The sequence below is a fragment of the Marmota marmota genome, unplaced genomic scaffold (genome assembly GCF_001458135.2).
Source record: "Marmota marmota marmota unplaced genomic scaffold, marMar, whole genome shotgun sequence".
Classification (NCBI taxonomy): domain Eukaryota; kingdom Metazoa; phylum Chordata; class Mammalia; order Rodentia; family Sciuridae; genus Marmota; species Marmota marmota.
The window spans coordinates 17,343,351-17,368,404 of NW_026000153.1; the positions used below are offsets into that span (position 1 = coordinate 17,343,351).

General features: G+C 37.1%; 2 long non-coding RNA genes across 10 annotated transcripts in view; one reads left to right on the top strand and one right to left on the bottom strand.

Moving 5' to 3' along the window:
* The window catches only part of LOC125611537, a 98,864-nt gene that overhangs the window by 57,978 nt on the left and 15,832 nt on the right, over nt 1–25,054 (top strand). Inside the window, exon 8 of one of the 9 annotated variants that reach the window (XR_007341730.1) lies at nt 14,821–14,907. The exons of 7 other annotated variants lie outside the window; for them this stretch is intronic. This is a non-coding gene — a long non-coding RNA (uncharacterized LOC125611537). Of the gene's footprint in view, nt 1–973; nt 2,490–14,820; nt 14,908–25,054 lie in introns of those variants that run through there. One more of the 9 variants, XR_007341725.1, reaches the window with a different exon arrangement.
* Nucleotides 1–25,054, bottom strand: part of LOC125611538 — a 67,665-nt gene that overhangs the window by 24,321 nt on the left and 18,290 nt on the right. The gene's annotated exons all lie outside the window — the stretch shown is intronic.

Consider the following 25,054-nt stretch of genomic DNA (forward strand, 5'->3'; position numbering starts at 1 on the left):
GTTTACATATAAAAGACACTGACTGTAAAATATTTCAGAGAGCATGAAGAAAAGAAGCCACACTGGGGAAAAACAAAAAAAGAAAGGAAGAAAGGAAGGAAGGAAGAAATAAATTTTAAGCAGTTAAAATGCTACTATTACTACTACTACTACTACTACTAATAATAATAATAATAATAATAATATCTAGACTCTTGTGTCACTAGGCTTTCCATAACTAGAACAAAATAACTGAGATGAGATAATTACCATATAATGAGAAAAACAATTATTTTGGCTCCCACTTTTAGAGGTTCTAGTCCATAATGATTTGGTTCCATTGCTTTTGGGCCTGTCGTGAGGCAGCATTTCATGGTAAGGAGCATGTGGTAAAACAAAATCACTAACTTTATGGTCAGGGAGCAAAACAGAGAAATAGGGTGACCAGGGTCCTACAGTACTTTTCAAGAGCATTCCCCCAAAGACCTAAAAACCTCTCACTAGGCCCCACCTCTTAAAAGATCCACCACCTCCCCAAAACACCAATCTGGGGAGTAAGTGCTTAAACATGGCCCTTTGGGGGACATTCAACTTATAGACTATAACAACACCTCATACTAAAACTTTAAATACCAAAAAAAATGATAATAATACTAATGATAGAAGCAGAAGACCAAAAGAACCCCTACAAGGAACAACAAGTAAATTGGTAGCAGACTTCTCATCAGTCATAATGGAAGCCAGAAGCCTGTGGAATAATATCTTTCAAATTCCAAATAATGCTTCTAAATGCTGAAAGGTCCCACTAGAATTGTGTACCAGAAGGTCCATCTTTCAAGAAAGACTGAGAACCAAATAATGACAACAGCAATGCATGAGGATCCTAATTTCTTCATATCCTCACCAACACCAGTTTCCTCTTTTTTTTAATTCTGGTCAACTTAATGGGTGTCCTGCAGAGTTTCATGAAAGATGATTTCTATTTCTTTCACAGGTATTCACTGAGCAAAGAACACACCAGAATGAATGTCTACGTCCCTGATACAGTTAAATATTATCTTCCCCAATTTTATAGAGGACAAAGCTACAAGCAGAACTTCAACTTTGGAGTGGGACATACACAATGACACTAGAAAATACTCAATATGCAAAAGCACAGTAAGGAAGAAGGGGAAATGTTTTGGTTACAATGGAATATTCATATAAATGTATTTTTCCATATTTTATCCTCATTAAGGCTGAATATATAGTAAACAAACACATCTCTTATTTTTTTTTAACTTTTCAAGAGATTAAGGAGTACACACATTCCATACAAGTCTTGTTTTTCCAACTTTATCTTCAGGAAAGTATTTTATAAGTATCTAGAGACAAAGAAGAGCAAAAAACCGAATCTGCATGTATAACTTGGGAAACAAGATCCCAAGTTGTATACTGGCAGGTAATGTCTGTATGTGCCTCTGATAGGCCTTCTTGAAGAATTAATGAAAAGAAATTAAAGTTGAGTTCTTAAGATACTAACAAGTTGACTCTTGAAAGAAGAGAGGAGAGAATGTCTTCCCCTAACTTCAGAGCAGAGTGTCCAAGTAGAGAACACAGCTCGAGGTCACAGCACCCCAAGGTTCATGGGTACTACCATTGGATTCCAGTTAAAGATGGCATAAAGAAAGAACTTTAGCTAGTATTATTAAAGCATCCTCTGACTGTCCTGGGGAAGATTTGCCACAATTTGTTCCAGAGCAGTGCCATTTTTGTATAAAATGTTACAATTTTCTCTGCTGAACCTGTGTGCACACATTAAACAAATTTAAAATGCTAGTATTAGTAGTAGAGAAAATCCTTTCATTGATGCAGACCTGGAACCAAAGGTAGCAAGCAAGTGAGGAGTGTTGAATATAGTCACAGCATGGTGGACAACAGGGTTGTGTTCAGATAGGAACACAAGGACAATCATAAAGGAGAATCTCTCAACCACCTGGGACCCTGCCAGGTACATGATGTACACTTAAGTGGAGTCTCACTGACTCTCCAGGGCGCAGCCTGGAAACTTGGGATGAATAAAACTATTCCCTGATCTCTGAACTCTGCCCCTTCCGAGGGGTACACAAGTGGTGTTTGCATTACCCCTGTGCTGCTAGCTGATCCTTAACTTCCTATCTCCATGAAGCTGGTATCTCCTAAGGAGGCAAAAGCTACAAAGAAATGGAAAAAGGATTCTAGCAGAGTTTCAGGGTAACATTATGAATGTGAATAAAAGGGCAAACTTCAAGGCACTGGGAAACTTCTCACTTATTCCAATAAGGCTTAAAAAGAAGAAAACAATAGTCCCTTTTCTCTCTTTACTTTTTTCTTTCCATTTTTATTTTTCTCTTACTTGAAAAGAAGGTTGGGTGGATATTACATGTCTGTGCGTGCAATAAAGATAGATAAATAGATAATAGATAAGTCCTGAATATTTGTGTCCCTCCAAATTTATATGCTGAAAATCTAATCCCCAAAGCAATGGTACGTAGGTGGTATACTTGAAAGGTAATTATGTTAAGATGAGGTCATAAGGGTAGAGATTTCATGATAGAGCTACTATCAGTTTTTTGAATTTTTCTCTTAGACTTTTTCTGTGTATTTTCATATACTTACATAATGATCATTTGGCATGTTATTGACCTCTGTGCCTCAGTTTCCTCTTCTCTAACAACAATAATAATAATAAGCATCATCTGCATCTACTTTGAGTTTTAAATCAGATTGTTTTTATAAAGCTATTAATACAGTGACTGGAATATAAGAAATTTTCAATCTTAAATCTGTACCTCTGTATGTAATATAGAGATGTGTTGCTATTTACATAAATAAAACTGTGTTCTTTTAATATTTGTGAAAATTGATTTTTCATTTAGCTATGTATCTAAGATATCTTTTATATCTAAATATATAACTCTACCTCTTTTTATAATTATTGTGTAATATTTCATGGTCTGAATGTTCCACAGAAAATTTAACCATTCGATTTTGTTAAAGCTGTTATTAATTCATTAGAGTGACAGATAACACTTTAATGAACCCTGTTGCATAAACATATGAATTCTTCTGTGGGAGAGATACTTAGAAGAGGAATTGCTACATGGAAAGCTATGGTCATCACTAATTTTAGTAACTATTATAGCTCTTGAAAGAGTAAAGTAATTTGTATAGGAACAAATTATGTCTTTCTCAACCATATGAACTTAAGGATTTCTACTTTTCTTATACTCAAGTCTGAGGACACAGCTTGTAGTATTAAAGTGGAACACAAACCTGAATGGTAACCATGTGTATGGCCCATTTGTCACTAACACTTTTTAGGCAGGAGAATCAGATCAAGAGTTCAAAACCAGCCTCAGCAAAAGTGAGGCACAAAGCAACTCAGTGAGACCCCGTCTCTAAATAAAATACAAAATGGCTAGAGACGTGGCTCAGTGGCTGAGTGTCCCTGAGTTCAAACCCCAGTACTCTCCCCACTAAAAAAAAAGACGGACTGTACATTGTATTTCAGCAAAGCAGGCAGTAGAGACAGGAAAAGATGCCATGTCAANTCTAAATAAAATACAAAATAAGGCTTAGGATGTGGCTCAGTGGTCTAGAGGACAGGAAGGAAAGCATGCAATATCCATCATCAATGGCTTCAATAAGCTTGCACCAATCCATCAGAAGAAGAATGTCCCTGTCACACAAACCATCTTCCTTCAAACTCTCTTGCTTCTGATGGGAGTTTATTTCTCTGTTTTGTAATTCTCATTGTTAAGAAATCATTGTTTTTCTAGAAGAAAATTGGATAATGAGACAAAATCTATGGCCCATTAAACCCTGGGGCTAAGCTCTTCAAATGTTTAAGGGTATTTATTTTATTGCCCATCAGACTTTCTTTCTCCAAATTTCATCTTTCCATTTCTTAAACTCCTCACCTCTTCTTTGTATGTTACACAAATTTTCTATATCCCTTTTGGTGTGAAACTAAGAATTTTAAAAGCATCCAATTCAGATACCAGTTTTACAAAATATAGGTACCTTTTGTTTGTTTAGAAAGAAATTGGTGAATTCCAATAGCAAGTTTTCAAGTTTGAAATGCAATACCATACTTACTGATATATTGAGAACTCATTTTACACTTGTAAATAATATTTTTTCCTTAACAGCCCTGGATTACCTCCCTGAAGTCACACTCTTTAAGGAAGAGTGATGTACAGATGAGAGAAGATAGAGATGTGCAGAAAAACAAGGAAAGATAAAAACATTGAAATGTTGTTTTTAAATGTCTCCCTGTGTTTAAATATTTTATGATTAGAGTAGGCCAACCTATTTGATTATATAAAGCACATTTTATAAGTTTAGCTTGAAGCCAGATCAGAAAGTTTCACTGCTCAAAAATAGATGTACTTTGTTGTGGTTTTTGTTTCTGGCTAGAAATATTTTTGAATAATCAAGGTGAGTGTTTGCACCTAACTTAGGAAGTTCAGAGGTTAACTGTGGCCATGATTTATGGTTTAGAACTGTGGATTAAGTGGGAGTGCTTTTAGTTGGGGAAAGTGTTTAGGAGGAAGTTTCAAAAAGTAGTATCCTTCTTCCCTTCCAACTTAAAACGGGAAATGTAGAGTGGTAGATGAAGAAGTCAAATGAGACCAAAATAGCACATTATTATTAATACTGTAGATGACAGGATTTAGATAGGGGCTAAATGGTCTTGCTAAGACTACTTGCCTGAATGAGGAAGCCTCATTCAAGCCCAAGTCAGGCTAAGAAAAATCAGGTCTCCACCACAGGGAACAGATCCATCCCAAAGAAAAAAGGTACAAGGAACTCAACCAAGATAGGAAATATAAATACAGTGAAGAATATGTGATTGTTTCCGGAGTTTTGGTTCACTGATATTTTTATTGTGATAAAATACATATAACATAAAATTCATCACTTTAGCCATTTTTAAGTGCAAAATTCAATGCATTTAATACCTTCACAATGTTGTAAAACTGTCACCACTATCATCTGAACATTTTTTTCATTACCCTAAAGGAAACACCATGCCCACCATTTCCCCCTCCCCAATACTCTGGCAAACATTAGTCTTTATTCTATCTCTATGAATTGATCTAGTTTGGATATTTCATATAAAAGAAATCATACAGTATCTGAGTTTCAGTGTCTGGCTTCTATAGTTCATCCTTGTAGCATATAATCAGTACTTCCCTTAGCATATATCAGTACTTCACTACTTTTAATGGAAGAGTGATATTCCATTGTATGGATATACCACATTTGGTTTATTCATTCAATGCATCATGGACACTTGCATTGTTTTCATCTTTTGGCTTTATGGACAGCACTGCTCTGAACAATATTGTACAAATTTTGGTTTGAACACCTGCTTTCAATTCTTTATATATTCAGAAATGGAGTTGCTGGATCATATGATGATTCCATGTTTAACTTTTGGAAAAATCTCCAAAGTGTTTCCCAAGGCAGTTGCATGATTTTTCATTCTTACCAGTGATCTTTGAAGGTTCCAATTTCTTCACATCCTCCCCAATACTTGTTTTCATTTTTTTTTAACTATAGCCATCTTAGTGGGTGTGAAGTAGTACCACATTATGGTTTTGATTTGCATTTACCTAATGACTAATGACATAAAGCACTTTTTCATTGTGCCTATTTGAATGTCTGTTTGAAGAAGTGTCCTTTTAAGTCCTTGGACAATTTTTTAAAATTAGATTCTTTGCCTTTTGTTGTTGAGTTTTAAACATTCTTTATATATTCTGAATAATAGACCCTTATCAACTATATGATTTGCAAATATTTTCTTCCATTCTATGAATTGTCTTTCTGCTTTCTTGATAGTGTTTTTCGATGCACAAAACTTTAATTTGATAAAATTTAGCTTTCCTATTTTCTGCTTATGCTTTTAATATCATGTTCAAAAATTTATTGCCAAATACAAGGTCATAAAGATTTACCCCAATATTTTCTCTTAAGAGTTTTATAGTTTTCTCAGACCTCACAAATTTCACACAAAGGAAAAAAAAAAACTTTCTCTAAATATCCACGTGATAGCCATAATTTATATAGACAAAAACAGCCATTTTAAGTATATAATTCAATGAATTAAGACAAATATACCTACCCAAATAATCACCACAATAAACACATGGACATTTCTGTACAATTCATTGAATTAGGAGAAACATATCTACCGCAAATAATCACAACAATAAAGACATGGAGGTTTCTATGACCCCAGAAATCTCCCTTGAGATCTCTGTGATTTCCGCTCTCTTCATCTGTGAAATCTGATATGTATCACTATGTATCAGTTGTATTTGTTTTCGAAACTTACATAGATAAAATCACACATAGTGCTTCTTTATGCCAGATATCTTTTGCTCAGCTTGATATTTTTGTTGTTGTTGTTATTGTTGTTCTTTTATATTATTGCTTTCATATTATTTCCTATTAGGATAAACATTTGTTTTTTGAAATAAGATTATTCTTATTTATCCCCTTCATCATAATAGCAAAGCAGGTTTAGGATTAAAAAAATTACAGCACGTAGGCAAGAAAACGGCAGAACATTATAGATACCATAGTTTGTTAAATAAACATTATGGACAGCACATCAATATATAATCTTTCAGAACTTATTTCTGGGAATGGATAGATATGTTTGTTTGGTGGGTTTTTGTTTGTTTTTTGGTACTGGGGATTGAACCCAGAGATGCTTAACCACTGAGCCACATCCCTACCCCTTTTTTTGTTTTTTTTATTTGGAGACAGGGACTCACTAAGTAGCTGAGGCTGGTCTTGAACTTGAAATCCTCCTGCCTCAGCCTTCTAAGTCACTGGTATTATAGGTGTATGGTAAATATGTTTTTATTTATGAGATACTATTTGGGACTTTCATGATCAGAGAAGATCATGGAGCAGGAAACCTTGAATTCAGGACAAGTGGGGTCTTTAGAGTACTTGATGGAAAAGAATGTCAGCACTTATCAGAGACACAGGCAGATCAGTAAGGAGAAAGAAGTTTCCTTTTCTTTCTCCCTACCAAGAGCAGCACAGCATTCTCTCATTCCAAAATTCTCAAACTGACACTCAGGGGACAGGGATGACATTGGGAATGGATTTGAGATTGAAATTTCAAACTGGAGAATATTTTTAATTATGGAAAATGACTAGAAATATATGGACTCTAATGTTAAAGAAGAAAGGACTGGGTAGTGAAAGGGCTTCTTGGAAGGCAATAAAGGGAAAAATCATTTCATACTAAGTCAACTATTACCCATGCATCATGATAAACTGGTAATTCATTTAATAAAATTAGATCACTACCTCTACTTTTTAGCAAAAAAAAATTTAGCAATATATAATAAATACTGACCATGACTATAAATATTCATCTAAGACATTATGATTCATAATTAGATAGTATTCCATTGCCTATAGAGATGGACATTTAGAGTATTTCCATTGTTTTTTCATAAATTTACACAGTTATAGGACAAATATCATTATACATTAATATCGGCACATTCTTAAGTAATTCCTTAGGTGACAATCTAGAGGTAGAATTTTTGATCAAAGGATATACATCAGTCTACCTGTTAACACAATGCCTAGCAACAATATTATACTAACCTATGTGGCTACTAGGATGGTCTAAGGGTACCTTCATTTATCTTTTGACCATTTAGAGTTTTTATGTGAATTGTCTTTTGACCTTACTCCCTTGGGTTGTTTGCATTAAGTGGACAGGGTGACTACAAAGCCCATATGGCTCTACACTTAACTAGCCATGTCAAATATCTGAATTGCATGTTTGATTTGGTAGATATTCTTAAATTCACTGTAATCCTGCACCATTCAAAAGCTTAACCAGATAAATGGCAATCAATCCATGGAGGACTTACTCTAATAGATAGCTTGAATTTTATTCTTCTATCAAGCCAGCTGATTAGCAAGTTAAATTCCTGGATAGGCATAATACCACTTGTAGATTGTTTTATAAAAAATGATGACCTCATCCTCTACTTGGAGAAATTGGAATTGACCAGAACTCTGTATGTCTATCATATGTCTGTTGAGAAGATATTGTCATTACTTTATACAGTCTCCTTCCATGAAGAGTCTTGGAGAACTGTGTGGAGTCTCGCTTTAGGAAATCTTTGCTCTTTTACTGAACTAATTTTGTAACCTTATGGACACTATAGAAACTTTAAAGATATTTAGGAAAATAATATTTGGGCCCACATCTAGCAAGAGGAAAAAATTCCATGGTGTGTACATCCATGTTACTAATGTTGTATGCTGCATAAGATTTTGGTCAACAATGGATGGCATAAAAGATGGTGGTCCCATAAGATGATAATAGTGCTGAAAAATTGCCATTGCCTTGTAATGTGGTAACCACCATAATGTCATAGCACAGCACCTTGCTCATGTGTATTGGGGTGATGCAGGTGAAACAATCCTACTATAGTACCAGTCATACAAAAGTGCAGCACATGCAATTATGTACATTGCAGGTATACAATACTTACAATGATATAAATGATGGTGGTACTGATTTAAGTGTTTGATATACTATAGTTTTTGTCATTTATTAAAAGTGCAGTCCTTCTACTTATTAAAAAAAATAAAAAGATTTAACTACAAAAATGCCTCAGGCAGGTCCTTCAGGAGGAATTCCAGAAGAATACATTATTGTCATAGGAGATGACAGCTGCATGCATGTTATGGCCCCTGAAGCCCTTCCAGTGGGACAAGGTGTGGAGATGAAAGACAGTGGTATTGATGATGACCCTCTGCACCCTGTTTAGGCCTAGGCTAATGTGTGTTTGCATCTGGGTGTTCAGGGCAAAAGAAAAAGCTTAAAAATCAAAATGATTAAAAAAATATTTTTAAGCAGAATAAATTTAGAGAATAAGGATATAAAGAAAGAAAATGTTTTTTGTACAGCTATATAATGTGTTTGCATTTTAAGCAAAGTGTTATTATAAAGAAGTCAAAGTTTTAAAAAATTTAAAATTTCATAAGGTAAAACCATTATGGGGAGTTAAGTTTAGGTTATTAGTGAAGAAGGATAGTTTTGATGTAAATTTAATGTGGCATAGATGCACAGTGTTTATAAGTCTAGAGGAAGGTGAGGTCATGGCTTAAGCCTTCTCAGTCCCTCACCACTCACTGGCATGTCTGGGGAAGTCTCTAGTCCTATGAGTTCCTGTCATAGCGAGTGCCCTATATGGGGGTCCCATTTTTATCCTTTCTACTATGGTTTGCTATATATTTTCTATGTTCAAGTATATTTAGAGATGTAAATGTTTACCCCTATGCTATGATTGACCACGGTATTCAGCGGAGTGATAATGAGTCCCTTAGATTTTCTTCTGCACTACAAGGTAGGGATCCAAGAAGAGGTAGGGCAGAATTCCAAAGGTTGTCTCTTAAGGAAATGTGCGCTGTGCCTGGAGTACTCTTTTCTCCGTATTTCTTAGGAAACATCATGGCCAACAATAAGCAGGACACAGAGCACCAACCTCCTGTTCTTTTCCCTTCTTCAGTTGTTCATTTCCCCCTAGATCTTGTTTTAGACCACTTCTTCAATGAATAAGAGTGATTTTGTTTGTTTTTTAATTTAAAAATATTTAACAGACAGTCGGGCACAGTGACCCAGGAAGTTGAGACAAAAGGAATGCAAGTTCAAGACCAGGTTCAACAACTTAAAGAGATCCTGTCTCAAAATAAATAATAAAAAGATTGGGGGATGTAGCCCAGTGATAAAGCATCCCTGGGCTCCCCCGAAGTCCCCCTAAAGTTAATGGACAAATAAAAATTGTATATATTCAAGGTGTATAAACATGACAATTTATGTATGATGTGTCAAAATGCATTCTACTTCCAGGCATGGTGGTGCACACCAGTTAATCCCAGCAGTTCTAGAGGCTGAGGCAGGAGGATCACAATTTTAAAGTCAGCCTCAGCAAAAGCAAGGCACTAAGTAACTCAGTGAGATTCTGTCTCTAAATAAAATACAAAATAGGGCTGAGTATGTGGCTCAGTGGTTGAGTGCCCCTGAGTTCAATCCCCAGTACCCCCCCAAAAGAATGCATTTTACTGTCATGTACAACTAATCAGAACAAATAAAAATATACAAAAAATAGACTGTTGAATTTTTTTTTTTAAAAAAAAGCAATTTACAAGTATCCAATATATAAAGCTATAGAGTAAACATTTCCACTCAGAAAAATCGGGGCATAGAAAAAAGGGATGGGACCAAAGCAAGACCAAAATCCAGCTGAGCAAACAAGTCCTATAGCTCCATGTTGAGCATCAGGGATACAATGCATTATAATGTTCTCTCCAAAAGACGTGTGCAGTTCTGCCCCTGTAGCTTTTCTGCTTTCAGCCTATATGGCCTCTCTCTTATTTTTTCTCGGCTCAATTCCTGCAGCTTTCCTTGGCAGACATCCCACATTACTGGCATTTCTTAATCTCAGGAGTCTTCATTGCAACTCTGCTTTCTTCTTGCATTTCCATGGATGGCTTTCTTTGGAACTCTATCCCAGTATCACTGTGCCTAGCCTCCTGAGACTTCCTTTGAAATCTTGGTGGAAGCCTCCATGACCCCCTAACTCTAGCATGCTTCATTCCTGCAGAACCAGTACCTCATGGTTGCTGCCAAGGTCTGCTGCCATATTGAACTGCCACCAATCCTCCAGGGACACTATCTGCAGTAGCCTGTTGGGGGCTGAACACATTGAAAAAACTTCCTTGCCCCTCTTGTGCAAGAAGGGTTCCCCACTGGTCCCTTCTCAAGAGAATTTTTACTTTTACTCCCCAGAGTCTGAGATGGGTATAATTTTGCTAAATCCTGAGATGCCCTCAAGCCATCTTTCTTATTGGTTCTGGGTAAAGTCTTTAGCATTTCTTTAGTGGCAGCAATGTCTTTAACAACTGCAATTTCCCCAGTTTGACTCCCATCTTTCAAGTCCAAGTTTTTCAAATCTTTCTGCTCTACTTTCTGCCCCTGAATATAAAAATAAACTTGCCTAAAAGCTGCCAAGGAAAGCCATGCCACTGCCTGAATGCTATGCTGCCTAGAAATTACTTCCGCCAGATAAAGAAATTCCTCACTTTTAAAATCAGCCTCACAGAAAGTCTCAGGAAACCAGCAAAATGCAGACAACTTCTTAGGCAGAATATAACATGAATAGCCTATAATCCAAATAGATTTTTTTCTCTGAATCCTTTTGAGCACTTTCTTCACTGTCTGCAGTCCTATTGGCATTCTGGTCTTTTGAATTCCCACCAGAATCATCCATTAAGCTCTGCTTACAACAATCTACATCTGTTCCAGCTTACTCTGCTAAATATGTCAAAATTCTTCCCACAAATTCTAAAAATCTCCAAAAGCTTCTGAACTGCACGGTCAGGTTAGTCACAGCAACAACCCCACTTCTCAGTACCAATTTAAGTTTTAGTCAGCTTTTTCATTGCAGTGACTAAAAGACCTGACCTGAACAATTGTAGAGGAGGAAAAGTTTATCTGGGGGATCACAGATTCAGAAGTCTTAGACAGCCAGCTCCATTCCTTGGTGCTTGAGATGAGGCAGAACAACATGGCAGAAGAGTGTGGTGAAGGGAAGTGGCTCACGTGGTGATCAGAGAGCAAAAAGAGACTCTACTCTCCAGATACAAGATATATACCCTAATGGCATGCTCTTCCAGCTACACCCTACCTGCCTTCAGTTCCCACTCAATTAATCCGCATCATGGGATTAATTTACTGATTGAGTTAAAGCTCTCATGGTTCATTCATTTCTCCTCTAAACCTTCTTTCTTTCTTTCTTTCACACATGAGCTTTTGGGGGACACTTCACATTCAAACTGTAATACAAGCTGTCACAAAAAACAGGATTTTCTTCTTTTTATGATGGAATGGTATTCTATTTTTCCTCTCTTTCTCTCTCTCTCTCTGTGTGTGTGTGTATATATATATATATATACACACACACATATATGTCACTTTTTCTTTATTCATTAATCAATGGACATTTAGGTTGTTTCCACATTTTGGCTCTTGTGAATAGTGCTGCAATAAACAGGGAGATAGTGAATTCGTCTCTTTTGGAGAAAGTGGTAGATTTGGATCATATGGTAGTTCTATTTTTAATTTTTTGAGCAACCTCCATACTGTTTTCCATAATTGCTGTTCTAATTTGCATTCCTACCAACAGTGTGCAAGGTTTCCCTTTTCCAATCAGAATGATTTGGGACTTACATTCTTTTTTCTAAAATAATGAATTTTTCATCTAATACTTACAATTGAATAGGAGGGAGAGTAAAGTAAGCTGATTGTGGGGGAAACTGAGGGCAGTGTGTGTTTATTCTAATTTTAATAAGATTTTGGGTTACAATCCCCTTTAAAGGTTGCCTTCACACCCACACAAGCAATACCCCTTCAAAGTAAAATGACAGACGATTCAATGTGATAGTGGTCTATGACATTTTGGAAAGCCAGGTTAATTTCTTATGGTATAAACAGAGTGCATACTTGGCCTAAACCCTGAGGGATACTCAGGGGCAGGGGCTAGAGGGACTGGTGTGGGGTCCAGCATAGAAGAGTCCTCTGGGTTGACTGTCTGAGCCAAGGAGAACAGCTAAACATAGGCTGACATAGGCTCTGAGGAGTTCATGGCATTCACATAAGCCAGTCTGGGTCTATGTCAATCACAGAGGCTGTCATGTCCTGACCATGTCAAGAATGGCCAAATCATGCTTCACCAGCATGAGCTTGAGCTGCAGTGACTAGGAAGACAAAAGAGATAACAGAGGTGCCAGCCTCCCCACCTAAGAAACAGTAATCCACCTTCATTCACCCAGACGAAATCTTAGGAAACCAAAAGAGAAAGAGGAATCTCCAGATAACTAGCTTTCATTATTTAGAGAATGGAGCGGGTACATCATAGGAAGTTTAGCTCACCTAAAAGAGGAGCTTTCAAACCTGGCTTCAGATCATACATGAAGAATGTCTGGAGCTTTTCAGAAATGAAACTATTATATCAGAATTGATATATTGATTGCCATGTCAGAATTGCTGGTGGTAGGCTTTGGTTTGGGTATAATTGCATACAGATGTAAGGACACATGTGCATTTTCTCCAGTGTTCTAATGTATAAGCGTGGACTGCCTTATAAAAATAAGCAGTGTCATTAAAGAGCATGTTCTGGCAGATACTCAGGGCTTGTGGAATTGGCTCCAGAATTCTTGCTGTTAGCTCTCATATTCCAAGGGGAGACATTAATGCCCAACTTCCTGGCTCTGGTTTTTGGCTCCAGGCTCTGAATTCAGATCCCTTCTTTCTGCCTTTGGCTTGTTTTCCATGGACTGGCAAACAGCTATGCCACCTCTGTCCTGTTCAACTCAGCCCCGGCAGCTCCCTCACCCAGTGCAGTCCTTACGGGCAGCCTACCTCGGTCAGACAGTGCTTCAGATGGAAAGTAGGCAGATGTAGCCAAAGTATCTTAATGAACCTTTCTCAGGGCTGGCAGTTGACCCATGAGGATTAAGGCCAAATAGGGCTTGGTCAAGGTGTGAACATACATTCAGTAGACTGAATTCTTGCTGTGATAGGCACTAAAATTTGGCAGATCTATGACAAAGAAGATCTATGATAAAGAAGCCACAATTCTAGATTCTTATCTGAAATTTATTGATAATTAAATGTCAGTAACTATTTCATTTTCTAATAAATTGCATGTATGGAATATATATATATATATTTGTATGTATGTATATATGTATATATAAACATATGTATGTACATATATATATACATATATATATAAATCTGTGTATAAACACACACACGTGCGCGCAAACACACACACACACACACACACACACAAACAAAAAAAAAACCTATCTATGAATGACTCTTGTACAAAATGTAACAGGAGCAGTTTCCAGCCCCAGCCCCAGGAGAGACATCTGCAACAGCAGAGACTGCTGAAAAAGGATCTGTGGGGGCCAAGCTTCTACCAGGCTTTTCCATCAGGTGGGGCACAAGGAGACAGTTAATTGTTTCAGCAGGCTATGACCATCCTTAAAGTTATGTTTCCCCAGGGTCTATTTTATAATAACAATAATAAAAACCAACAACAAAAGACAACAGTGGTGATTACAATTTGGCTTTGCATAACTGCTTTAGAGAGACCCTAAAGCTTTGAAGAATCCTTTAACCCTTTCAACATATCTGTGGGGAAGGACCATGGTAAATAACATCTCCATTTTATAATTGGAGAAACAAAGGGGAAAAATACTGCTGACTTGACCAAAAATGTCACATTTTTCTCAGAGGTAGAGAAACCTGAACTATTCACTTGAGAACACACTGCAGAAAACAACTTCCAATATGACGCATGTGTTTACATTGCCCCTTGCATCTCTTACATCCCCTCCACCCATCCTCATTGTGTTCATTCTTCTAGGCTAACTTCAGGATCAGTTGCTATCTATGGAATCCTCTTGCTGGGCTGCTCCAGGCCTCATCCATCCCTCTCTCTTTCCTCTATACTCTGACATTTAGTAAAGTTCATGTAACAATTAGTCATGCCCTGTCTCCAGAGGGATTTTATTGTCCTGTGTTTTTATTTAGTTTTTTTTTTTTTTTCAGTGCTACATATCTCCTGGCAACTCTTTCAGGGCTAGGATAGAAGCCTATCCATCTGTCTTTGGGTCCCTTGGTCAGAGCAGGTCTCAGAACATACTTCTTTTGTTGTTCTCCTCATCTTATCAGTTGCTTTCTTTCTCTAAAAGAATAGGGTTAAGAAAACAGCTGGATGTGGACCAGTATTCTGACCTTGGAAAAGTCTCCAACTTCTCTGAACCTCATTTTCCTCATCTGTAAGTTGGGGGTAATGGTCCCTACCTCCTATGGCTATTATAATGATGGTATGATTTCATGCATATAAAAATGCTAGAATATCACCCTAACCATTATGAGCATTATCTACACATTAGACATTTTTGTTTATTATTAGTTTTTTTGTTGTTATATATTTGACTTTTTAAAAAACATTTTTAAGTTCATAGCAAAATCAAAAATATAGAGATTTGCATATAGCCCACGACCCACCACACATGTACAACTTCTGTAATTATCAACATCTGCTGTCAGAGTGACACCTTTGTTACTACAGTTGATCTACCTACTACATGAACACATTATTTTTACCCAGAGACATTATGGGTCACTCTTGGCGGTATATGGGTTTGGACAAATTGATAGCATGGATCCCACCACCACAGAATACTTAACTGCCCCAGAAATCTCTACAGCACCAATTTTTCCCTTTCCTTCCTAACCCCTGACAAGTACTGATCTTTTTAGTGTCTGCATTTTTTTTCCGTCTTTTCCAGAGTCTCATGTAGCTGGAATTATACACTATTCGCCTTTTCAGATTGGCTTCTTTCACTTAGCAGTACAGTAGCCCTCCCTTCCCCCAAACCTGGCAACTATGGTTTCACTTTCTGCAGAGTCAAGCTACTCAAAACCAACTATAGTTCAAAAATATTAAATAAGAAATTCCAGAAATAAACAATTTACAGGTTTTAACTTGCCTGCCCTTTTGAGTATCATAATATAATCTTGAGCCAACCAGCTTCATCCCTCTAAGGATGTGAATCATCCTTTTGTCTGTACCATGGCATATACCATACCCATCCATTAGTCACTTGATTATCTGATGCGTGTCCATGGTATCACAGTGCTAGTGTTCAAATAAGACTTTTTGAGAGAAAGAGATCACATACACATAACTTTTACTAGGGTATATTGTTGTCATTGTTCTATTTTATCATTAGTTATTTTTGTTAATATCTTATTGTGCCTAATTTATGAACTAAGCTGTATCAAAGGTAAGTACAAATAAGAAAAACATAGTTCATATGGGGTTCAGCCTTATTTTCAGTTTCAAACATCTGCTAAGAGTCTTGGAATGAATCATCCAGGATAGGAGGGACTACTATATATATTTAAATTTCCCCCAGGTCTTTTCATGACTTTCATCTCTTTCTTTTGTGTTGAATAAGAGTCCATTGTCTAGCTATACTGCAGTTTATGTATACATCCACCTACTAAAGGACATCTTAATTTCTTCACATTTTGACAAAATTATGAAAGCTGCTATAAGCATCCATGTGCAGATTTTTACATGAACATGTTTTCAGTCCCTTTGAATAAATACCCAGCAGCATGATTACTGTATCAAAGCATATGATGAGTTCCTTTGACTTTGTAAAAAACCATCAAACTGTCTTCCAAAGTGGCTGAATCATCTCACACTCCCATCAGCAAAGAATGAGTGTTCCTGTTGTTCCACAACCTCAACAGCACTTGTTATTGTCAGGGTTTTGAATTTTGGCCATTCTGCTATGTGTATCACATTGTTGTTTTAATTTGAATTTCCCTCAGAATATATGATGTTGAGCATCTTTTCATATGCCTATTGGTTATCTGCACATCTTCTTTGATGAGAGGTCTGTTCAGGTCTTTTGCCCATTTTTTTAAGAGAGAGAGAGAGAGAGGGAGAGAGAATTTTTTTAATATTTATTTTTTAGTTTTCGGCGGACACGACATCTTTATTTGTATGTGGTGCTGAGGATCGAACCCAGGCCGCATGCATGCCAGGCGAGCGTGCTACTGCTTGAGCCACATCCCCAGCCCCTTTTGCCCATTTTAAAATCAGGTTGTTTGATTTCTCATTGTTGAGTTTTAAGAGTACTTTGCATAGTTTGGATGATGTGCCTTTATTGGATATGTCTTTAGCAAATATTTTTTCCTGTCTTGGATTGCCTTTTCACTCTTTTGACAGTGTCTTTCACAGAGCAGAAATTTTTTAATTTAACAAAGTCTAGTTTATTATTTCTTTTTCTTTTTACCTTTTGTTATAATAAATAACTATTTTTACATTACTTTTAGGAAGTAGTAAATGTTATTCTAGTTAAACATACAGCAATAAATTTTCTCTCTATATACCCCATACTAATATTAAAGGAGTCTCATTTTATGTTGTCTTCTTTGGTTTGGAATTATTTCTATTTACCCATTCTTTTAAAAAAGTTATTCATTACCTACTTTAGATCTAATGTGTGGGAAAACCACAATGAATAATATGGGCAGGACTCCTATACTCATAAGGCACTTCCAGTCTGGTAGGATATAAAGATATTAAACCAATTATTATAGATGGTATAAATTTTGTGAACAGAGTAAGTGCTCTGAAGGGCATAGCAAAGGGGCCCAATATAACAGAGGATTGGTTCTTCAACCTCCAAAAATTGTCATAATATTCCCATGGCAATAATTGGCCAATGGATGTTGGTATTAGTAGAAATGTTCATCTTTGAAGCTTAAAGTCTTTGGTTGACCAAAACTGAAAACAATAAGTTCAACATTATTTTTTCACTCATGTCTAGGAAGTTTAGATGATGATAGAAAAAAATAATTAATAAAAGGCCAGATGCCTGCAACGCACATGCTACCACCCCCTGCCATGTCCCTGTCCAGTTGTGACTAAGGGAGTGGCAGGTAGCACAACAGAGGTGTTGGCCATATATTCTAGAAGATACCTATAAGTGTCAGAAGAACAAGGAATTTCCATCCTGGGCAGCTTTCAGAGCATAAAGACATTTTTGGTAGTTGGATGCCCTCAAACAGCTGTCTGTAGTACCTTCCGAGCTTAACTATAGTCCAAACTATCATTAGCATCATTTGGCCTCATTTTTGGTTATCTCTGAGTGCTTGCCAGTCAAGACAAAAATAAAATGGAGGTACCAGAATAGTGGCAGGGATAGAGGAGGAGGCTCTGTTGGATTGTCACCCAGAAATTATTACAGAACAGATTTCTGCTGTATACACTGGGACTTCACTTCCAATGGTACTTTGAAACTGCTGGCCTCCTGGTGAGTTATGTATACACCTTGAATGTTTCACTGTCACCTGACTAACATGCTTTGACACCTGCAACTAAATCCCAAAGTAAACATTTTCAAATCAACAAAACACTCCACTACCCCCCCCCCTTTTTTAACTATATAACATTCAAAATATCAGCACTTTTGTAGCTGGACTTTGGCCTAGAAATTGAAGTTCATACATGCTAAGGGGAATAGTAGTTGGTTTAATAATTTCATTCCTACTGGAAATATCAAAGTTGTTTGGGCCTAATTCAAATCATAATAATATATTGGGCTTGTTTTTGACATTTCATGTGAGACTCTTCAAAAGTCCGTGGAAAATAAGAACACACTAAACCTCTCCATGCATTTGGAAGGAAAAGGAAGTTCTAAATTTCTTTTTTTCTTGGTTAGAAATGCTAAAGTACAAGCAGGAAGAGAAAATCAATCATTGCTTCATCAAAACCCCCTGGCTTCTAAGAGGTGGAGGCCAGCATGGTTGAAATAAAGAGGGGAAATGATTCCATGTGAAACTGGACAGGTGGAGCAAAGCCCCACAGAGCCTGGTAGATGGTGGTAACATCCGTGATCTGAGGATGAGACTGAAGAAGGGTTTGAAATAGAGATTTGACTGGGGACAATTTTTTTAAATTTCCGTTGGTTTGGGGGGCCTGGGCTGCAGCAGAGGTTATGGACATGGAAAGGAGTGAGTGAATTTCAGAGGACTAATTCACAGGAGTGCTGATGGATTGGCTTAGTGGGAAAACAAGAATTAGATGCCAAGGATGAATTTAATGGCTAGGAAAGAACAATGTGGCAGTGAGAAGCCTAAGAGATATGAGAGAGCCAACTGGTATAATACCATAAAAGTCCAAGGGTGGAGGTGGAATATTATCCTGGGAAGTTATAATAATGTTAAGCAGATGAAGAATTCCTTCATACTCTGTGGATGAGGTTTGTCTACCATACCAAGATTGAATCAGTTGAATGTAGTTAGAAGTTACCTTTCTTAGACTCATATTAAGTATCAGGCACTACACAACTCATGTCTCCTTTGTTTCTTATTCCAAGGTTTGAAAAGGCAAATAACTTCTGTCAGGTGGGTTTGACGTGCAAGTTGCAGAAAGTTGGTTGGACATTCACAACAGAGCCTGGACTCTAATCAAGAGCTTTCTGTTTCCAAAGTTCAGACTCTCTTAACCTCAATGTTTTGCTGCTTTTTCATAGAGTCTAATCATGAAATGCCTAGGAGTTGAACTGAAATAAATAATTTAGCTTCACAGAGGAAAAGAGATATTGTAAGCCATATTTCCAAACCAGCCAGTAATTTTATAAATACGTGTTATTGCTCACTAGGGGTCTGAATGACGTACTATGCCTGGATCAGCACAATATCGTATGCTGTTTATTGAAAAAATAACTCATATTGCCTCTCATTGATCGGTGTGTTTGTAGAATGTGAATTGTGAAAGACAGCATGATATCCACGCTAGCAAATGGAAAAGTAATGATCTGCCTCATTGACAGACAGCAACTTACTTTTCCCTAAATGAAACCTTATTGTTAGAGTTTAAAGTGCATGAGTGTAAAGGAAATGCAGCAAGAAAATGCCTTTTGCAGCTCCTACATGCTTGGAGCAGCTGAGCAGTACCCACAGGTAGTCAGCCCTCATTCTGGCCAGTTCCTATGGAACTTTGCTTAGGGGAAGAAGAACTCCACAGTAATTGTATCTAAACACCACACAAAGCACAGACCGAAAGAATGCAGTGAGGGTTGGAGGTTAGTCACAATTTAAATGAAAAGAAAAAGGAAACCAGTTATTGAGGCAGCAACACTGGATTATGGGAATGGATGGTAGCAAAGAGGGGACTCTTTCTCAATCTTTGCTATCAATGGATTTTTAAAATTCTATCTTCCCAAAACAGAGACACAAAGAGGACACTATGCCGAGGCCTATATGATGCATTCCTTCATTTATTTACAGAGTCGACCCTTTGTCAGACACAGGGAACCTGGAGGAAATGAAAAGACACTAGATTTTGTGAACTATTAATGTGCAGGAATTTCTATGAGTGGCCGGAAGTGTGAACACTGAGACTTTAATAACAAGTGCCATGATTTTTATTTTAATTCTACAAAAGGGTAAAGTCAGTGAGATTGACAGAAGAGGAGCAATGTGGTCAGGATAAACTTTGCTATGTGATGGAAAAGGAAATAACCCAGGCAATGCAACGAGTTACCTAAATCCACCTCTATTTCCAAATTATTGAATTAAATCTTCATCCTGATGTTTTGCAAATGCTCCATGTTTAATTCAAGGAGAACACTGCCCTCATTTCATCCTCATCCATCGAGCATAAACAGTGGCATATTGGGGGCGGAACGGGGTGCTGACAGTGTTAAGTGTCCCATCTGGTGGAGCCATTATAGCAAGTTGCATTCCCAGACAGAAATAAGCCTCACTAAGGCAGAGGGCTGTAAAGGATGCTGCTTATCTGGTTTTGCCTGTTCTGCACAATAGGATCTTGGCTGGGATAATCAGTGAAAGTCTACTGCTTCAGATATTTGCATATGATAAAATTTAAAAATAAACCCTTAACTCTGTAATGAGAATTATAGCCATTTCTCAATTTACTCAAGATTTATATAGATACGTAAAGCTATGTGTAAATTAAATGTATATAGATTATATGTTAAAATTCATATCTATATAAAGGAAGAAAATGAGGGAGAAATTAATACTGTTCAAAAATACGAAGGCAATAATTTTTGAAATGTTGCATGTATTTGCCCAGTAGTTTTTTTTTTTTTAATCTGAAATTAAGCAAGGAAAGCATTAATTCATATCACTGGAAGGACCATAAATGGAAAAAAAAAAAAGCAGAAGACACAGCTCCAGCTAGAATGATGGTTCTCTGCTAGGCTAAAAACAGTGAACATGCTGCTGACCTTGACCCCAGCTTCACGGAGAGGTAGACACAGAAGAGCAGACACAATGGTGAAACCATATTAAAGGTCAAGTCTGGCTAACACTGAATGCAACAGAGGCTTCTTCAGAGAGAATTTTTAATAACAGTTGAGAACAACTTCCAGATCCTTTTTGCTGAACTACCTCTACCTATAACTGATATTGTGCATGATTTGTTTCTTTCATAAATAAGCTCTTCTTAATATTTAATTTTGCATGAAGTAGTTGATATGGCACAAAAAAGACAAAATATTTTGCAGCAGAGCATGTTTTTTTCTTATATTAATTGTCCTCTTTTTTTTAACCCACTTTTTTTTCAGAAGTCCAACTTTCACACCAGTCAAGAGTTACAAAGTTGTAGCCAATGAAATCTAAGGAAAATATGGTGGTTTCTGATACCAGTCTCCAGTTCCTTTGCACTCGGGAACTCCGTGCTACAAGGGGGAATAGAGATGAGTTCTTATCTGGTCTAGACATGTGTGTCCTCCATTATTCATGACTGTTGGGCCAGAGTTCTGGGAGGCCTACTTCCTGCTTCCTAGACTAATGACTTAATCTCTTGCTTAAAGAGGATTCTTTCTCAATGGACTTTGTGTGTGTGTGTGTGTGTGTGTGTGTGTTGTGTGTTTCTGGGAATTGAATCCAGAGGTTCTCTATTGCCAAGCTATATTCTTGGTTCTGTTTTTTTTTTTTAATTCTTCTTATTATTTTAAGACAGGGTCTCATTAGATTGCTGAGACTGGCCTTGAATACATGATACTCTTGCCTCAGCCTCTCAAGTCTCTGGAATTACAGGTTTGCACTATCACACGTGAACTCTCAATGGATTTTTACTCTTTTTGACTTCCTGCTATGGTTTGCATATGGATTGTCCCTTCTGAAACTGATGTTGAAATGAATTCCCCATTATGAGAGTTAAGAGGTAGAATCAGGAGGCACCCTTAAGAAGTAATTAGGATTTTGCTTTCACAAATGGATCAACCCACATATATGATTAGTGAATTAAAGGATTATTACCACAGGGGTCTACTATAAAAGCCAGTTTGGCTAAGTCTCTGCTGAGCTCCCTGTCTATGGCTCTGTGATCTTAGCTGTCTTTAGATTTTTCCAGCAAGGAAGATATCACCAGATGCAGCCCCTTGACATACCAATACTATGAAGCTCTTTCCTTTACAATTTTTTAAGTCTGTGGGATTGTATTATTAACAACAGAAAATAGACAAGACACTTCTGTTATTCTTTATTGATTTTAGCTTTAACTCTTGCTGTACCACACATTCCATCTCTAGCTCTCTCTAGGGTTGGAGTTCTCATTATATGATGGGAAAAGGTTATAAAGTGTGGCACAATAACTTACTTCTTGGAGTCCTAACTGCAAATGGATCATTTATTGAACAACATAGTAGCCAGAATTTTGGTGTAACAATAAACAGTATTTCTATCTCTACCTTGCCCAAACAGTAGCTCCACATACAATTGCTTAATCACTTCATGCTCAATATTATATATTACATCATACTAACACCTCCTTCTAGTTCCATCCAAAGATAGTGCAAATGACAGGAATGCTAAATCTTGTCTGCTTGTGTAGTTTCCCCAAGAACATATCACTTCCATTTTAGATGACAAATAAGACTGGTGTCCAACCTTCTTTGAATGGCATGTCTGGCATGGTCACTCTACTCGTGAGCTGTCAGCTCTTAACAGCAACTCACTCCTTGAAGTGATTTATAACTCTGCTATAAAAAGCCTTCCCTCCAGCTAAAACTTGCACTTCTTTCAAGTTATATGACAAACACACGCAGGCAAAAGCAAGGGTGTACTCATGAGCACATGAATGGGAACACACACACACACACACACACACACAATACTCCTATCTCTATTATCTTTTGAAAAAAAGGAAAATGATTTTTTGAGATAATTACAGTAAGCTACATAATTTTAATAACTGCCCCTCATTATCCACGTTGATTGCTGGCACCTATATTTGGGACGTGCATGTGCTTGATCATTCTTCTAAATGATGTTGCTATACTCAATCTTTCATTACCCAACTTTGTTCATGGTGATAATGTGGCAATCAATCTTAATTGCATTAAACTAAAAAGAAATCTAAAAATCTAAGTCCTCATTCTGCCAAAATGTCTAGTTTCTTGTGGTGAGCCTTCTTCCTGCACTTTTCCATGTAAATAAACCTCCTCCAATGTATGCTAAGGCATTTCTCCAGCCCCCATTGCCCTGTGATAGAAAGCTGACAGGCTAGCCTGTTGGGGCCTATTTGGCCTTACTGCTATGATACTTATAGTAGTTTGAAGGAAATATATTCATTATGCTAAGTGGCTCAGGCCTCCTAGATGTGCATGAGGCTGGACTCTGGCCTCAAAATTAGTTTCTGGGTTGCTGAGCTGCAATTAGAACTTGCTACAGCCTGCAGAGGAACTGAGGGTTAGACTAAAGCCTTCAGTGAACTGTGGAGAAAGACCCCACTAGCTAACCTCCCCAAGCAGAGCTCCCAAAACCTTAAATGGTAAATGCAGAAGGATAAGGCACATTACATAATGTGGACAAGGCACTGAAGGGAAATTAACATTCCTGTAGGGTGACATAAATTGCAGAGGGACAGTGAGCAACATTCTCTTAGGATATGCACTAGTTCCTGTAAATTAGGGAGTTTGATAAACTAAATTAACTCATTCAGATCAGGTACTTGATATCACCTAGCAGGAAACAATAAAACCCATTTTGCATTGATTCACTCATCAATTTCATTTTTGGTTTGATTTCACTTTTTCACTAATTGATTTCAGTCTTCACTATTGATTTCTTCTGAGAGAGTCTAGCGACAACCATTTTTTTGTCATTGTGGAATATGGTGCTCAGGTTCATCATTTGAAATGGCGTGCTTCACCTCCCCCACAGTTCTTTCCTTTTGTCAGGTTTAATCAATCAATGGTGAGAAGCCTACTCTAGTTTGTACCATCTCATTTGATAGCTTTATCTTGTTAACATAACATTTTACTTCTAAGCTGGTGGTAAATATGAGCTCTCTCCTATCCTCTGACTCTTAGTGTTTTGTGGTTCCACTCAAGTGGAGAGGGGAGGACACATTACAAGGCCAGTAGATCTCAAAGAACATTATATTATCAGATCCTCTTATTAAATCCCAGGAGTTGGAAGAGCATTATATCCTTCACCCAGGACCCTTGGTTGAAAAGGGAGAGGAGACTAAAAACAATTAGAAAATTGTAACTATTTTTAACTTGAAAAATACACAAGCTTGCAGTACCAAGCATTTTTTTTAAAGATAGAGAATTTTTTAATATTTATTTATTTATTTTTTTAGTTTTCGGCGGACACAACATCTTTGTTTGTATGTGGTGCTGAGGATCGAACCCAGGCCGCACGCATGCCAGGCGAGCACGCTACCACTTGAGCCACATCCCCAGCCCAAAAATACATGTAATTATTTTTGATGTCCACTCTAATTTTTCTTGCAATATAAATGGAATTCCATAGTACAGAGGAAGCTCAGATTTGGGGAAAAATCCATTCTCCATTTTAGTCTATCAATGTCTTTATTGAAATTTTTCTTTATTAAATGTAAAAAAGGTGCTCTTTTCAGATAGTACATTGACAGTGACCTCTTGGCACAATCCAAATATAATAGATTAAAAACGTATTTGGCAAAATATAATTTATAATCCAATGGTCCCAGGCCTAAAGAAGAACAAACAGGGTGTGACTAAGACAGCTAAAGACAGAATGCTAAAATGAATGGAGATGCTCAGCATGAAATCTAGAAAAGAGACTCCAAACTGCAAGAATTTGGCAGTGTGGCCCAGGGAAGTAGCACATAGGTCATGCTTTGTTGCAAAACAGAAAAATAGCATCTGATGCCACCCCATCTATGACACAATGCTCTTTGGGATGCTTTTCCTCTCAGGTATGGGACACAGAGAAGAGGATGTTTGTATTTAGTAATCTTCAACATTTTAAGCACATATCTTAACATGTGTCTATTTATAAATTATATTTACTACTATTAACTCAGGGAATAACATATATTCTTAGAACAAAATCATCCTTAACAATAAGTCTTGAAAATCCCCATCTTAATGTTTT